Source organism: Bufo bufo, chromosome 3 (genome assembly GCF_905171765.1).
Source record: "Bufo bufo chromosome 3, aBufBuf1.1, whole genome shotgun sequence".
Lineage (NCBI taxonomy): Eukaryota > Metazoa > Chordata > Amphibia > Anura > Bufonidae > Bufo > Bufo bufo.
The window spans coordinates 658,152,147-658,164,906 of NC_053391.1; the positions used below are offsets into that span (position 1 = coordinate 658,152,147).

Sequence of the window (12,760 nt, forward strand, 5' to 3'; positions counted from 1 at the left end):
ACGTCAACTCTATAAAAATACCACATGATCTACCCTGTCAAATGAATGTTGTAAAAAATAAAAACAGTACCAAAACAGCCATTTTTTGGTCACCTTGCCTCACAAAAAGCATAATATAGAGCAATTGAAAATCATAAGTACCCCAAAATAGTACCAATAAAACTGGCACCTTATCCCCTAGTTCCTAAAATGGGGTCACTTTTTGGGAGTTTTTACTGTAAGGTGCATCTGGGGGGCTTCAAATGGGACATGGCATCTAAAAACCAGTCCAGCAAAATCTGCCTTCCAAAAACCATACAGCGTTCCTTTTCTTCTGCGCCCTGCCTTGTGTCCTTACATCAGTTTACAACTACATGTGGGATGTTTATGTAAACCGCAGAATCAGGGTAATAAATATTGAGTTTTGTTTGGCTGTTAACCCTCGATGTGTTAAAGAAAAAAATGGATTATAATGGAAAATCTGCCAAAAATTTAAATTTAGAAATTTCATCACCATTTTCCTTAAATTTTTGTGGAACACCTAAAGGGTTAACAAAGTTTGTAAAATCTATTTTGAGTAACTTAAGGTATGTAGTTTCCAAAATGGTGTTATTTATGGGGGATTTCCACTATGTAAGCCCCACAAAGTGACTTCAGACCTGAACTGGTCCTTAAAAAGTGGGTTTTGGAAATTTTCTTAAACATTTTAAGAATTGCTTCTAAAATTCTAAACCTTCTAACGTCCTAAAAAAAAAAAAATTACATTTACAAAATGATGCCAACATAAAGTAGACATAGGGAGTGTTAAGTAATAAATATTTTATGAGGTATCACTTTCTGTTTTAAAAGCAGAGAAATTGAAATTTAGAAAATTGCTAATTTTTCCAAATTTTTGGTAAATTTTGGATTTTTCATAAATAAAGGTGAGATCTATTGACTCAAATGTATGACTATCATGAAGTACTATGTGTCACGAGAAAACAATCAGAATGGCCTGGATAAGTAAAAGTTTTCCAAAGTTATTGCCACATAAAGTGACACATGTCAGATTTCCAAAATTTGGCCTGTTCATTAAGGTGTCCTGAAGGGGTTAAGATTGTGGGAAGCTACAGCTGATCTGCAGCTATGACATGAAATGAATTATACGGCTCAAATTATCTGAATGGCTGGCATGTCAATGTACGGTTTCCCTATAGAGCTGTACCCTGCCATAACAGATGCAGGAGGTCTGAAGGCCAAAATTAGCAGTGTCCTAAAGGGTTAATTGCAAATAATGTTTAAAGAAATAGCAACTTTTTGTAGGACAGTGCAAGACAGCGCAATTACATTAGGTCGTGTATGGTTGCATTATTAGAACACTGCATGTTAGTAAAACAATGATAAAGGCAGCTTTCTATAAGAATCTTCACTTCCCAGAATTAAAAATCCCTATAGAAAGATCTGAAGTCTACAGAATTATGATTACAGCTCTGGAGTATATTACATGCAGTAGATAATGCAATGTATTTACAAAATGTATGTCGATCTGCATATGTGATCTGTAGTATGGTATTTAGCGTTGAACATATCCTTTGCAATCATTTTTTTCCAGAATGCCATATGCCAATCTAGGTGTCGCCGTGGTAACAGACTACAAACAAAGCCTGTGTAGTCTGATCCTGCAGTTATATTGCCATTTATCTGTAACCTATTTCTTGTTAACGTAAGTAATAGGATTGAGCAATGTTATGGAAAATCCGATTCGGATGCTTCGCCGAATTTTAAAAAAAAAATGCTTCTTGACGAATTACTTTGTCACGAAGCGTATTCTTTGTAAATAGTGGGTGCAATGACACGGAGCAGCGATTGCGCCACTCCCTGTCATTGTGTCCCTTTAGATGCCACGTTCATCTCTGACAGTGGTATCTTACTTTAATATTTAGGTATGTAATTAAAATTTTTTAATAAAATCATACTTACCTCATCCTTCCATTTGATCACAACAAAAATGTATGTTAGGTACTAGTGTTGAGTGAATCAAAGCTGAATTTCCTCGTGCTTCGTGGTAACTAATCAATTTTCCCAGAAATGGGGTAAGAAATAAAAATGAAATCATACTTACCTGATCCATTTGATCGTGAAGAACCCACCACTGCTATCTTGATTGAAGATCCACCATGAAATCTCGTGTGGCCTGTGATGACGTCATTTTGCACGGGATCTTCAAGCAAGGTGGCAGCGGCGGGCTCTTCACGTTCAAATGGATGACGTAAGAATGATTTTTTCCCCACAGTTTTTACCTAACATATATGAGCATTAGCAGATAAAAGGGACTGCAGTCTCAGACTACACAGTTTGTTTGTAGTCTGTTACCATGGAGACATATAGATCTGCATAGAATATTTTTAACAAAGACTATTTGCATTGTAGATACAATAGAGTGTTTAAAAACGGTTGCAAAGGTGTCCATACTTTTAAATATAATAGAAGGAATAGAAAACTTCCACATGCTTATGAAATCCATTGCATTAGTAACCACACCCCCTCTTCCTATTCCTGTAGTACTGGGTGGTAGAAGAGCAATCACGTTGTCCTTAAATTACCTGATCTATTTTGAATTTGCCAGAAAGTCTGAGCGAATCTATTCATTCTAATGACTTTTCCCCTTCACAAAAGTCCTAGTTATATTGACTCTAATGTTCTTATAATTGTGAAAGCTATTATTCACAAATATAGTGCAAGAAATGAGGACAGAGCTGGAGTTCCTGTCCTCCTCATAAATTCTCCTCTATCTGCAGTTTGCAAAAACCAATAGTTCTAATGTTGTGAAGTATAGGATAGTCAATCACTGACATAATATGACCTCCTAGACCCCAAACTGGCATCATCCTTGGCATCCACTAATACTTCAACAGATAAATGTTCTCACAACAGGAAGGATAATTATGGAAATAATCTTCCGGGGTGTCTACGGAGAAGAAGAGTCCACCTAATTGACCTACTTACTGCGACCAACAGGTTCTCATCTCTATTTATTTACAATCGTAATTATCCTACAGAAGCTCAATAGAAGAATGACTCGATTATGCAGTTGACCCCATGCGAGGTTCGGTTCCAATGAGGTTTCTACAGCAACTTCTGTCTAATTCCACCTATGCATTATTAAAACAGCACTGATTAGCAGAAGCCAGCTGTCTCAGATAATCACCTATCCTCATCGTTGAGCGTTGGCCAAGAGATCAATGAAGCACCTTTCGGCTATGAATAAATGGAACACAATTAGGCATTAGGTTATATGATTTAATTACTATTTTATGATTTGATTATTTATTTTTTTGTGTGTGTTTATTTTTACTCTATTTTTCTATCTATTTGACATGTCGAGTATTAACGGTGTTGTCAAGGCAGGGTCATATGTGAAGCGTGGAAAATATGTACAAGGACTCCTACACGTACTTTCTTTTGTAGGTGTTGGACGTGCAGTCACATAGCGTATGTATCTTGTTATTTAAGACAGCTGACTGACAGAAGATTAACAAGATTTTTGCAGAAGAAAGCGATGAGTAGAGAGATGAGCAAATTTCATATTTTGAAATTTGTTCACGCATCGTTTGGTGGTAAAAGGTGAATTGCGTTATGGATTCCGTTACCACGGACCATAACGCAATTCTATGACGGAATGCATAACGGAATGCCTTTAGAGGGGGGGGGGGGTCTGCCCCCTGCTGCCTGGCAGCACCCGATCTCTTACAGGGGGCCGTGATCAGCACAATTAACCCATTCAGGTGCGGCACCTGAAAGGGTTAATTGTACTATCATATTCCCCTGTAAGAGATCAGGGCTGCCAGGCAGCAGGGGGCAGACCCCCCCCCCCTCCCCAGTTTGAATATCATTGATGGCCAGTGCGGCCCCCCCCCCCCCTCTATTGTAATTATTCGTTGGTGGCACAGTGTGCGCCCCCCCTCCCTCCCTCTATTGTAATAATTCGTTGGTGGCACAGTGTGCGCCCCCCATCGGCCCCCCCTCCCTCTATAGCATTAACAACATTGGTGGCCAGTGTGCGGCCTTCCATCTCCCCCCCCATCATCATTGGTGGCAGCGGAGTTCCGATCGGAGTCCCAGTTTAATCGCTGGGGCTCCGATCGGTAACCATGGCAACCAGGACGCTACTACAGTCCTGGTTGCCATGGTTACATAGCAATAGTACAATAGTAGAAGATTCATACTTACCGGCTGCTGGGATGTTCGTGTCCGGCCGGGAGCTCCACCTACTGGTAAGTGACAGCCTCAGGTCTGTGCGGCGCATTGCTAAATGAACTGTCACTTACCAGTAGGAGGAGCTCCCGGCCGGACACGAACATCGCAGCTCCCAGGTAAGTATGAATCTTTTACTATTGTACTATTGCTAGTAACCCGCTGCCACCAATGATCGGGGGGGGGGGGGTGGAGATGGGAGGCCGCACACTGGCCACCAATGTTGTTAATGCTATAGAGGGAGGGGGGGCCGATGGGGGGCGCACACTGTGCCACCAACGATTTATTACAATAGAGGGAGGAAGGGGGGGGGGCGCACACTGCCACCAACGAATTATTACAATAGAGGGAGGAAGGGGGGGGGGCGCACTAGCCACCAATGATATTCAAACTGGGGAGGGGGGGGGGTCTGCCCCCTGCTGCCTGGCAGCCCTGATCTCTTACAGGGGGATATGATAGTACAATTAACCCCTTCAGGTGCGGCACTTGAGGGGTTAATTGTGCTGATCACGGCCCCCTGTAAGAGATCGGATGCTGCTAGGCAGCAGGGGGCAATCATGTACACAGTTTGTAGTATATTCTAACTAGCGGCGTCCCCATCACCATGGGAACGCCTCTGTGTTAGAATATACTGTCGGAAATGAGGTTTCACGATCTAACTCATATCCGACAGTATATTCTAACATAGGGGCGTTCCCATGGTGATGGGGACGCTTCAAGTTAAAATATACTATCGGATTGGAGAAAACTCCGATCCGATGGTATAAAAGGGACTCCAGACTTTACATTGAAAGTCAATAGGGACGGATCCGTTTGAAATGGCACCATATTGTGTCAACGTCAAACGGATCCGTCCCCATTGACTTGCATTGTAATTCAGGACGGATCCGTTTGGCTCCGCACGGCCAGGCGGACACCAAAACGACTTTTTTTTCATGTCCGTGGATCCTCCAAAAATCAAGGAAGACCCACGGATGAAAAAACGGTCACGGATCACGGAAAAACGGGACCCGTTTTTGCGGACCGCAAAAAAATACGTTCGTGTGCAGGAGGCCTTACAGGGGGATATGATAGTACAAATAAGCCTTTCAGGTGCCGCACCTGAAGGGGTTAATTGTGCTGATCACGGCCCCCTGTAAGAGATCGGGTGCTGCCAGGCAGCAGGGGGCAGTCTTGTACACAGTTTGTAGTGTATTCTAACTAGAAGCGTCCCCATCACCATGGGAACGCTTCTGTGTTAGAATATACTGTCGGTTCTGAGTTTTCACGAAGTGAAAACTCAGCTTTGAAAAAGCTTTATGCAGACGGATCTTTGGATCCGTCTGTATAAAAACTAACCTACGGCCACGGATCACGGACACGGATGCCAATCTTGTGTGCATCCGTGTTCTTTCACGGACCCATTGACTTGAATGGGTCCGTGGACCGTTGGCCGTGAAAAAAATAGGACAGGTCATATTTTTTTCACGGCCATGAAACACGGATCACGGATGCGGCTGCAAAACGGTGCATTTTCCGTTTTTTCCACGGACCCATTGAAAGTCAATGGGTCCGCGAAAAAAAATGGAAAACGGCACAACGGCCACGGGTGCACACAACGGTCGTGTGCAGGAGGCCTAATACAGATAGATTTAGAGTTAGGTTACCATCCGTACTGAGTTCATCTTACTGTTGTAGATGGGCACAGGTATTTTTTGATCAAAAGATATTTTCTAAGCAGTAAGCACCTCAGATTTGATTATATATTAGATGTGGTATTAGTTTAAATATTCATCATATACTTTATGTTTACAGTATGGCTGTTGTGCCATGCATTTCTTCACCTCTAAATTTGATAATGTTCACCTGGGTATTCCTTCTACCATGCAGGATGTACTGACTAATTCTGTTTCTAAACATACAGATGTAGCAAACACCAGCATCGGTGTGTTAACATGTTATCCCGACAGTGTAACGCTATGAGAACTTTAAGCTTTACAAGCTTTACACATTGTTAAACTACACCAGCGCGACAAGCTTGTGTGTTAATGCGCCAGGAACTTCTTTAACCCCCACTACATCTGTATTTTTCCAAAATCTGTGCCACCAGACAGGGAGGCTTAGCTTAAAGCTCCTGGTCCCAATGCAAAATCTGTAACATATGCCATTTATATTCCTATTTTTTAGGTTGAAGAGGAGCCTTTAGGCCCTATCCAAACACCAGCACCAGGTATGACTGCTACTGTCCCACTGAACCCACTACAGTTTGACCTTCCCCATAGGTACTGCTGTAGTATGGTGCAGTGTCACCTGTTGGCTCAGAAACTGGTTGACAAGACCTGTCATAGATGTTAAGCATAATCTAGATGTTGAGCACCACCAATAGTTGTCTGTATAACAGGTGCCAAAATATCAAATAATGGAATACCAGGGTAAAATTTTTAGGTTTCCCATGGTCACCAGGTAGTGCTGATGTAATAAGATACAAGGCCATCTGTCAGCTCACCAATACAAGACTTTAGATGGCAAACACCACCTATGGTTGTCTGTATAACTGGTGCCAATTTTACTAGAAATAGAATAAAAGAGAACAAAACCATCACAAATGTCTACATTATGATTGGTCGAGCAGACTGAACAATTAATACTAATGAGACTGGTATTTGCAGCACTTTATAATCCATACGGCATACTTGCTCAAACTAGCGCTTAATCAAGATGGCTGACCATTTTCACATGGTTTATGGGGGAAAATAACTCGGCATGAAAAGGATGTGCCCACCATTACACGTTCTTGAACTGGGTTGAGTACTTAAAGGGGTTGTCTCACTTCAGCAAATAGCATTTATCATGTAGAGAAAGTTAATACAAGGCACTTACTAATGTATTGTGATTGTCCATATTGCTTAATTTGCAGGCTGGATTAATCATTCCGTCACATTATGCACTGCTCGTTTCCATGGTTATGACCACCCTACAATCCAGCAGCGGTGGTTGTGCTTGCACACTATAGGAAAAAGAATCAGCCTGTGCCCACTCCCACAGTCCTGGCCACCAGAGAGGCCAGCACTTTTTCCTACAGTGTGCAAGCACGACCACCACTGATGGATTGCGGGGTGGTCATAACCCCTGGATACGAGCAGTGTATAATGTGATAGAAAAACAAATACAGCCAGCAAAGAAAGCAATATGGACAATCACAATACATTAGTAAGTGCCTTGTATTAACTTTCTCTACATGATAAATGCTATTTGCTGAAGTGAGACAAACCCTTTAAGTACTCAACCCAGTTCAAGAACGTGTAATGGTGGGCACATCCTTTTCATGCCGAGTTTTTTCCCCCATAAACCATGTGAAAATGGTCAGCCATCTTGATTAAGCGCTAGTTTGAGCAAGTATGCCGTATGGATTATAAAGTGTGAAGGCAAAACTATTTCAATAAAATGGTGAATTCGTGAAAAGGAGGGGCACTCAATTATTTGAGAACTCTGGGCAGCAAATTCAATGATATAGTTTAATCAAGTACTTGATGCGATTTTATGCATATGAGGTGTCCTTTGATGATTAAACTATATCATTGAATTTGCTGCCCAGAGTTCTCAAATAATTGAGTGCCCCAACTTTTCACGAATTTATTACTGTTTGGAGGTGGGTGTACCCAGAGGAGTGCACCTAATCCATACGGGGATCTTGGGTGAGCCGCTTAACAGTTATTTTAGTCTTTATTTCAATAAAATGGACTAGATTTACTAATCCTATAGATGGCATCAATTTAGACAGGCCATTTTGACTGGCATGAGATTTATCTCAGGAGCTCAGGCTGGATGATAAATGTGGTACAGAGATAGACACTTTTCTCTGACTCTATGCCAACTATTGGTTGGCTTACCTTGAGACAGAATTTTAAGCCATCATGTTGGAGCGATTTTGGCAAAAAATTGTGCATTTTAGTCCGCCATATTTCCCACTCAGCCCTGCTCTGCCTGCTAAGCCTCGTCCCTTGTCAAATAAATTGGGGAAAAACTGTAGAATCCCTAGTTGGGCCCAAACTGTGCCATTTTGCACCACTTTTCAGACAGATTTTAGACACAGTCGTATTTGGGCCCATATCACAAAATATTAGAAAAAGCCTTGACAGGCTGCATTTCACAACAAAAGTGGTGGCCGCACCTAGACTTACGATACACATTGTGTAAATCATGTTTTCTTTTTCTGGTTGGTCATTTCGCACTACCCATCTCAGGAGATATTGAGCCAGTAGAAAAGGCAAGGACACATCTGTATATGCTAACGTAGAGTGCCATCTTTTTCTCAATTTTTTCAGTATGGAATGCAATAAGACTCCTTTCTATATGTCCAGGTATGAAACTGGAGACAATGTAGGTAAATAGAAGCACCAAACTCCTCTATGCAAGCCCTATTATGGCCCCGTAAAAGACAGAGCTTTAATATGTCCATGTGCCCTTAAAATGAGGATAGGGCAGATTATGGCACTGCTGTTTGCAGGTGTTAAGGTTACAATGAATGGAAGTTGTGAGATCCTGGAAAAAAAACTCAGCCAAAAACACCTTTAAAAAACACTTGAAATTCCTGTCTTTTTTTCACGTGTATGTGTGTAAAGGAGACTCAGGATAGTTCATCAATAGGGATGAGCGAATCGACTTTGGATGAAACATCTGAAGTAGATTTGCATAAAACTTTGAACCGAACCAGAGTTCGGGAAATGTTTTTTTATAGTACAAATTAATTTATGAAGTTAGTACGAGAAGTCTCGTGAGACTTTGCAAAGTAATAACTTCGGCTCATTGGAGCCAATACATTCTAATACTGTATGGAGCAGGAGCTCCGTACAGTTTTGGAACAAAGTTTTATGCGAATCGACTTCGGATGGTTCATCCGAAGTCTATTCGCTCATCCCTAGTCATCAATATGAGTTCCATGGCACACCCAGCAGTCCCAACGATCAGCTGTTTCAGGCAGCCATAAACTGTGGATGAAAGACTTGAATGGGAGCTGACCTGCAGTACCCTGGCACGGCCACTACACCCAGGATGGCGCTTTCTGTTTCCAGCTCCATCCACTGTATAGTTTCCGGTGCTGACCCTATACGAGATGTCGGACACCCACCGATCTGATATATATGACCTATATATGTTGGCTATCGATGTTTAAGTCCAGGAAAACCTCTATACAGTTTCTTCATGCATTCTTCCACATTGGACTTGTCATCTCAGAAGTAAGGACACTTTACATAAAAACTGCAAATAAGAATCTGTCTTGAACTATCTTGTGACAAGGGCTTTTACGGCACACACGCCATCCAATAAACTCGGTAGTGATGTTTAAATTTTAGATTGCTTTTCTCCCTCATCCCTTCATCATATATATGACCTGAACGACAGGTTTTTATGTTTAATAAACTGACTGACAGGCTCCAAGGACACAGTCGGAGAGAACACTTCCCAGTCTTCTTTGCCTTCTCTAGCTGCAGACAAGAACAAGTGGAAGAAATTCTGAGAGATAAAATGATTTATGATTAGCTCTGTGTCTTTGTGGGAGAGGAGAGCAGGACTATTTCACACCGTGTTATTAGAAAAGAACTGGGACAATACCTACTTTACTAGAAATGGATTATATTAGCAGATTCAGCTCACTGAATCCGGGAAATTGTGATTCAACAGCAGTTATAGAGTTACCTTACTCAGGATCCTAGTAAGGCGGCGGTCTTCAGTGACACGTGGCCAAGCTGCAGATTACCAGGGGGCACCAACAAGCCACTTTGCCTTGACCAGGATATTTAAAAACACCAACCTTTTTCCTCTGGTGAAACTAAGCCCTGTCTTACTACTAATGACTTTAAAGGGTAGTCTTATGAAGATGACCCGCTCCATATGACTTACGAGACCCTATGAGCCAAATTGAAGAGCTACATTGTGAGAGCAACTTCCCCTTTGGTGGGCTCAAGCTTTCGTGCATTACATGGACGGCCATTCATCTGCAATGCCACCATATAATGCCACAATTTGGTTGACTGAATTAAGGGGCTTTCTCTAATAATTTGTTCAAGGATCATGGAAATGATGTGGAGGGAGAAACAAACGCCAGGCCCATCTGTCCTGGGTGGCAAATCCCAGAAATTTTCTATGGACTCATTACTCTCTTCTGTCCCCTACAGTATCTACAGTTGTGTCCTTCCTTACTTTTCCTCTTGGATCGAGATATTGATCGTGAGATGACCTGCTTTGAAAAAAAGTTTTGCATCACTCTGTTGGGAATTATAAGTAACACAAGTGCAACGAGCCCATGAGGAGCCGATGCAGAAGATGGGAGTAGTAGCAGCCCTGAGGAATTGTCACAATATAGTCCTTCAGGCCATTTCTCCCTGGGGTTTGGTGCAGTGAAAATATAGATTGAAAAATCAGGCCGGAAGTGAGTGTATAACAGTCTCTCTTTTCTTAGTGCAAAATATAACATGTGGCACATCCAGCAGCAATAAATACAAAGTCCAGTTTCTGGCACCAGATGAGGAGGTATGGTGGCTGGTTGTGTGGCAATAGGTTGGCACTAGCTAGCATTTTTGGATATTGGAGCCCATTGTAGTACAGGGCTTACTATTAGTCTGGCATAGCCATGGTTAAGGTGGGTGGTGGTGTCTGAGCTGTTGCACCCCACTTTGCAGCAGTGTCTGTAAAGCTGTATATTGCTGATCACTCTGTTGTTTTGTCTCTTAAGTGGTTTCTTGAGGCAGGATTAAGTTGTTCTCAGAGGAGGAGAGTATCTGGCTCCTGAGTTTCCCCTTACAGTGGATTAAGATACAGTCCCTGGGAGTGGGAGCTCTGACTTGTGCTTCCTCACTCTCCCACGATTCCAACAGGAACACTACTTCTCCTCCTCTTTGTCTGGACTGGGACTACCTTTCCTGGCAGGAAGCAGGACCAGCCCACTCCTACCAAGGGGAGAGGAACAGGGTAGTTGGCCCTATTACTGCCAACCATAGTCAACCATTACCTTCCTTGCTGGAATAAAGGGCATAGAATCACATTACAATACACAATTTTGTACAATTGCAGATACCCCCCAGGTCTGGGTACCGCACAAGTGTTTTTTATTTTTTCAATGATGATCATCTCAGACTAGAAATTTTGATATCTCAAGCCAATAGCTAAAGGTAAGAACAGGCACATGTGTTCAAATTTAAACATATGTGGGCCACAAAAAAAACTGTGGTGAGTAGAGATGAGCGAATCGATTCTACACAAATTAAATTAATTACAAATTTCCCAAAAGATTCAAATTTTGGCAAATCCAAAACTTATTTTATTCTTCCAGAAACCATTTTACAGCTCAGACAGAAAAAGAGGCATTCACTTCCAAAAATAGAAATGTTTTGGACTTTTTTTAAATAAAAATCTGACAAAAATCTGTTTGTTACCACTGGCTAACATCCGTTTACCTATAGCCATATACAGTATGTCACTGTCATTCTGATATTACTAATGATCTCTTAGCATTAAAGATCTTGAAAGGGGTTGGATACCGTCCTAGTAGACCTTCGAGTGTCATGCACAAGTTTCAGGGCAATTGAGGCACTTTCGAATAGGATCAAATACATTTTGGACCTAATGGCATTTGGTGGCCATTTTGCCACAGTTGGACTCAAAACAAGTTTTGGAAAATTAGCTCATTTCCAGTGAGTATACCATACTCTCTCTCTCTCTCTCTCAGGCAGAAATCCTCTTCATTTGTTGAAATAGTATGGAAGTAGCCCAGGATCAATACTCGGTACTCCTGGGCTAGGAAGAAATCGGATTTCATGTTTTAATTAACAATGAAATAAAAAGGTGTGCTTTTTCTCTCTAATCTCTTTCTATTCTTCGACATTGAATCACACAAAATTTAGGTTCTTTCAGGAACTTTTTGGAAAATTCAGGTTGAAATTTCAAAATTTTACAATTGATTCACTCATCTCAATTTGTTATATTTTATAATTGTACTTTTCGTTCTTCTGTATGCTGTATATTGGACGCATTTTCATCTAGAATAAACTACTTGCAAACAGTTGTTCCTTGTGCTTGAATATTTACTATAATGGGTCAACAACGTGTCCCTCCAAAAAGTTAATAAGAGCAAACTGGAGATGGCGCTTTCCTAGCCTGTGACCCCCACTTCCCCTGTCGAATCATAGAGAAAGTCTGTGAGTCATACTTCCCCTCCCACTTAAAGAGAAAGCCTGTGAGTCCTGATTCCCCCTCCCACTTATAGAGAAATCCTGTGAGTCCTGCTTCCCCCTCCCACTTATAGAGAAATCCTGTGAGTCCTGCTTCCCCCTCCCACTTATAGAGAAAGCCTGTGAGTCCTGCTTCCCCCTCCCACTTATATAAAAAGCCTTTCAGCCCTACTTCGTCCATCCGCTTAAAGAGAAAGCCTGTGAGTCCTGCTTCCCCCTCCCACTTATAGAGAAAGCCTTTCAGCCCTACTTCCTCCACCCGCTTAAAGAGTAACTCTCTGAATCTTGCTTCCCCCACCTACTCATAGAGAAAGTCTGTGAGACTTGCTACCCCACCAATT

General features: G+C 41.8%; 1 protein-coding gene across 1 annotated transcript in view; it reads right to left on the reverse strand.

Moving 5' to 3' along the window:
* CNTN5 (contactin 5) overlaps positions 1-12,760 on the reverse strand; it is a 626,057-nt gene that overhangs the window by 75,474 nt on the left and 537,823 nt on the right. The window lies entirely within an intron of this gene.